Here is a 5,489-nt window from a genome sequence, read left to right on the forward strand (position 1 = left end):
AGTGGACCACATACATCACTATGGATGATGCCTAATAGTTTAGTAGCCCTTTCACTTTGTCCTGTTAAAGGAGAATTGGTCATCTTGCCTAAAAGGCATGATTCGCATACCTCAAATGACTGGATGTCAAAAGGGTTCAAAACTTCATCCCTTTGAAGTTTTGTAATGCGAGTCTGGTTAACATGACCTAATCTACAATGCCAGAGGTATGTCTAGTTTTGATTGCTATGTTTAGCTCTCTTGGTTTCAATATTGAGAATATCCTTATTGTTTAAATCAAGAACATATAACTCGTTATATAACCTTACAATTCCAAATAGAATACTATTCAAACTAGAGGACAACAATCCATTAGAAATCTCAAAATGATAACTTATATTATCCAAAGCAGACACTGAAATAATATTTTTGGAAATAGAAGGTACGTAATGATAGTTATGAAATTCCAACAACAAGCCTGTAGGCAAAGATAAACAGTAAGTTCCTATAGCCAATGCAACAACATGTGCTCCATTTCCAACTCGTAGGTCCACTTCTCCCCTGGCGAGCGATCTACTTTGCCTTAGTCCCTGCACATTAGTGCAAATGTGAGTACCACATCCTGTGTCAATGACCCAAGATGTTGAAGGAGAGAAGTTAATCTTAATCATGAACTTACCTGAAGTTGAAGCCTTCGATTCTTCTTATTGGCGAGGAAAGCCTTGCAGTGCTTCCTGCAGTGGCCAAGGTTGCCACAATAGAAGCAAATTACTTTCCTGCCCTTCCCAACACCACTCTTAGGCCTAAGAGCATCCTGTCCTTTAGGTTTGGACTTGGGTTTGGCCTTGGCCTTTCCCTTTCCCTTACCCTTCCCTTTACTGGTACCAACCAGTAAAACAGGCTTGGACATTTTCATGTCCTGCTCTGTAGTCCTTAGCATGTTCAGAAGCTATGATAGGGATTTCACCAATGTGTTCATGTTGAAGTTCATTATGGATAGTGCAAAAGAATTAGGTAAGGATTGCAGAATTAAATCCACTTGTAAGTCTACATCCAACCCAAACCCCAAAGTCTCAATCCTCTCCATGTGCTTGATCATCTTGAGCACATGAGGGCCAACTCGGGTTCCTTTAGTCATGCAGCTCCTAAACAGCGCACTCGACACCTTGTACCTCTCATGTTGAGCATTTCTTTCGAAAATTTCATTGAGATGCAGAATAATGGCAGCAGCGTCCATAAACTCAAGTGTCATCGATGCTAACATAAGGCATTAAATGCCATCAGCATCATCAAGGAACTTTTGATAAGTGTCCGTTACTTCCTGAATGGCATCAAGACTAGGCTAAGCCATATATGATGATGCTAAACCGAGACCGAGATAGAGAAAGAGGGCTGCCCCTTTGTTGGCTCTTCGAGACAAAAGCACTCATAGGAATGGTGCTAATTCCCATGTTCCTTCTAGTCTCGTTTGGTTTCGTACCAGGATACGTATAGAAATACATCACGTAAATATATTTATATTAGCAAAAGTAAATGGGCCCACAATTTTCTTTTAATACATTTAATCATTCTTTATACAAAGTAAGGCATCATAAGTAAAGGTTATCAAAAACAGTGGACAGTGTAGCTATTACTCCTTGCTTGCCGATGCCCATCCGACCGCGTCCTCACCTAGATCCTGCAAACACAAAGAAAAACAACGGGGTGAGCACANGGTATTGTATGGTTTTTGTCCAGTTTGGAATATGAGCTACACGTTCACAAATTCTTTCTAGTTTTGATGTTTCCTCTTTGGCTGATACATCTGCTCGAGTTGTGAGGGTGTCTCGGCATACCACAGCTATTTCTTCCTCAATTAAGCTTTATGACGAGGCTACTCTCCTTAGCTCTCGATGGGCTGAACATTCACATAGACGACGTGATGGTGGACGGTATGGGAGGCGTCCTGGTGGATGTGGAAGACATTCTGGTGGACCTGTTGGACCATTTGGAGATGTCATTATCTGTCACTATTATAAGGGACTTGGACATATGAAGTGGGATTGTCCGAAGGGGCTTGTCAATGTTACTGCTTCTAATCAAACACCTAACCACAAAATAATTCCTATGTTTGATGAAGAGTTTACTTGGTATACATAGTTTTCAGTGCCCAATTAGTTTACCCCTCCCTCCAAGCCTTCCACTACTACTCTAGTGCATAAAGGTACATCTACTACTTGTTTTTCGGCCTCCCTTCAAACTTAGGTGATCGATTCTAGTGCTTCTGACCATATGGTTGGTGCCACATGTATTCTATTCAATTTAACCCTTTCTTTGACATTGTCATCAGTGACCATGGCAAATGGTTTGTCCACAGCGGTACAGTGATGTGGTTTTGCATTCCCTACACCCTCTCTACCTTTAAATTATGTTTTATATATTCCTAATTCTTCATTTAACCCTTTGTCAATTAGTAAAATTACTAAGCATCTTCATTCTAGTGTCTCATTTTTTCCTGATCATTGTCTTTTTCAAGATCTTTCCATGAGGAGGACGATTGGTAGGGGTTGTGTAAGTGGATGGTCTCTATATGCTGGATGCTCTTCCATCATCACCTTCTTCTTTTTTTGTGTCTCATCTACAGCCCTTGATCTTCACTGTAGGCTTGAGCATCCGTCTCTTTCTAACCTCAAGAAAATGTGTCCTAGTCTTGCATCTATATCCGAGTTAGTCTATAAGTCTGGTCAGTTTGCCAAACATCACCGCGTGTCTTATCCCCCTAGAGTTTATAAACGAGGTTCTGCTCATTTTCATTTACTTCATTATGATGTTTGGGGCCCGTGTCTTGTTATTGCTATGTTAGGATTTCGTTAGTGTGTTACCTTTGTTGATGATTATACAAGAATGACATGGGTTTATTTAATGAAAAATCGTTCTGAGTTATATTCCTTTTTTACCACTTTATGTGTTGAAATACACACTCAGTTTTCTGTTCCTATTCGCGTATTACGTAGTGAGAATGGATGCAAGTATTTTTCTGCTTCTCTTTCTTCCTTTATAGCACAACACGACATTATTCATCAATCCTTGTGTCCACACACTCCACAACAAAATGGGGTGGTTGAATGTAAAAATCGGCATCTCATGGAGGTTGTCCATGCTCTTCTGTTTCATAGGAGAAGAATTCCACTTTGAACGGCACGGCACGACTCTTTCTATTTTTGCGCTGGCATTTGAGTTGTCTTCCCTCCTCTTTCCATCGGCACACTCGACGCAGATAGCTCCGGTGGCCCCGGCTTCTGCCTCTATCAGGCCTTGTTGAATCTGTCTTTGATTCGGTAATAGAGAGAATTATGTATAAAATAAGATGCAAGTATATCTGAACTCGATTCCGTGAACAACGGATCTGGAACAACGGATCTTGCAAATGAGAAGTGGATCTATATTGCTATTTCGCGAGGGGACTAATTGAATTTCATTCTTGTCTGCTAAGAGAATTCTTCTTCCTCACAGGTTGCATTCGATGATGACTGCTTTAATGAATACCTTCTCTTCGGCAAGTTAGGAAGCGACGAACTCTTCCCTCACCCGAAGGCGAGCGAGTGTACTACATTGACCTAAAGTTTTTTGGAGGGAAACGGTCAAAATTGCTTGTTATTTGATTAATTGTATGTCATCTACTGTGCTTTAGGGGGAGGTTCCTCATGCTATACTGTTCCTGTCTGTGTCGCTCTTTCTAGTCTCACCAAAAATATTTGGGAGTGTGTGCTTTATCTGTGACATTCGTCCTAGTATCACCAAACTTGATGCCAAATATCTCAAGTGCATTTTTATTGGTTATTCTTACACACAAAAGTAAAGGTGTTCAAAACCAGGTAATCGAACAGGTTAACCGATTTTGTGAACCAAACTGGTTTTTCAGTTCAGGAATTTTTTTGGACCGAAACTGAACTACTTAAGGGGAAAACCGATTAGTAAAAATCGGTTAACGATTTTGAATCGGTTTTAATTTAATATTTTATATTTTATATATTTTTTTAATTTAATATTTCTATAATAAACCAGCTTTTTATTTTTTATTTTAATTTAATATTTTTATAATAAATCGGTTTTGGTTAACTGGTTCCCATATTCTCGTAAATCGGTAACCAAACTGAAAAATTGGTTTTTGTATTTCTTTGAACCGAAGCCGAACCAATTTTTCGGATAACCGAAAAACCAGTTCGGTTCAGTTTCAGCATTTTTTCAACAGCCCTACACAAAAGGGTTATTGGTGTTTTTCCCCTACCTTAGGGCCTTTTTTTTGTCTTTGGACGTCTCCTTTGTTGAGTATGTCCCTTTTGACAGAAAATTTTCTTGGTCTTTTCTTTCTTTTAACGATGATGATAATCTTCTCATTTACAATATCAATGTTCCGTCTTTTGTTCCATTGTCCTTTACCCTTGTTTCTCTAATCATAGATGTGTCATCCAGTGTTGCCTATACTACATCGAGTTCCTTGTCTACGGATCCCTCTATTGACCCACCACTATCCGCTCCACCAGTCTCTGACCTTAACCTACCCATTGCCATGCGAAAAGGTACCCGAAGCTCTCATCCCAATCCCAAATATTTGTTATCTTATGCAGGCTTGTCCTTTCCCTTACATAATCTTATCTCGACTCTCGACTCTATCTCTATCCCCAAGTCTGTCTATGAGGTTGTGAATGACTCTAGGTGGCATAGTGCAATAAAAGATGAGATGTTGGCTCTTGAACAGAATCGCACTTGGGATCTTGTTTATTTGCCTGAGGGAAAACACGCGATTGGTTGTAAGTGGATTTATACTGTAAAAGTAAATCCTAATGGTTGCTTGGCTAGACTGAAAGCTCGTTTGGTTGTTAAAGGGTATGCTCAGACATATGGTGTGAATTATGATGACACCTTTTCTCCTGTGGCAAAGATGACTAATGTATGTTTGTTCATTTCTTTAGCGGCCACCCATTATTGGCACCTATATCAACTCAAAGTGAAAAATACATTCCTTTAGTGTGATCTCTCTAAGAAGATATATATGGAGCAACCATGTGGGTTTGTTGCACAGGAAGAGAGAGGTAAGGTATATCGATTGAGGAAGTCCTTGTATGGCCTAAAAAAAATCCCCTCATGCTTGGTTTGGGTGTTTTATTGATGTTGTTCACCAGCTTGGACTTTAGAGATACAATTATGATATTTTGTCTTTTTTTTGCATTCCGCCTCAATTCACATATTGCTTATTGTTTATGTTGATGATATAATTATTATAGGTGATGACTATAATGGAATTACTGCTTTGAAAACCTTTGTTCAGAAACAGTTTCAAACAAAGGACTTGGGCAATCTACTATACTTTCTTGGGATTAAGATTGCACGATGCAAACGTGGCATCTTCTTATTCCAAAGAAAATACGTTATTGACTTGTTATAGGATACTGGTATGGTTGATGCTTGACCAAGTGACTCTCTGATGGATATTAATGTTAAGTTGGCTCCACAAGATAGGCAAGACTTAC

Source organism: Pistacia vera, unplaced genomic scaffold (assembly GCF_008641045.1).
Source record: "Pistacia vera cultivar Batoury unplaced genomic scaffold, PisVer_v2 Contig192, whole genome shotgun sequence".
Taxonomy (NCBI): Eukaryota; Viridiplantae; Streptophyta; class Magnoliopsida; order Sapindales; family Anacardiaceae; genus Pistacia; species Pistacia vera.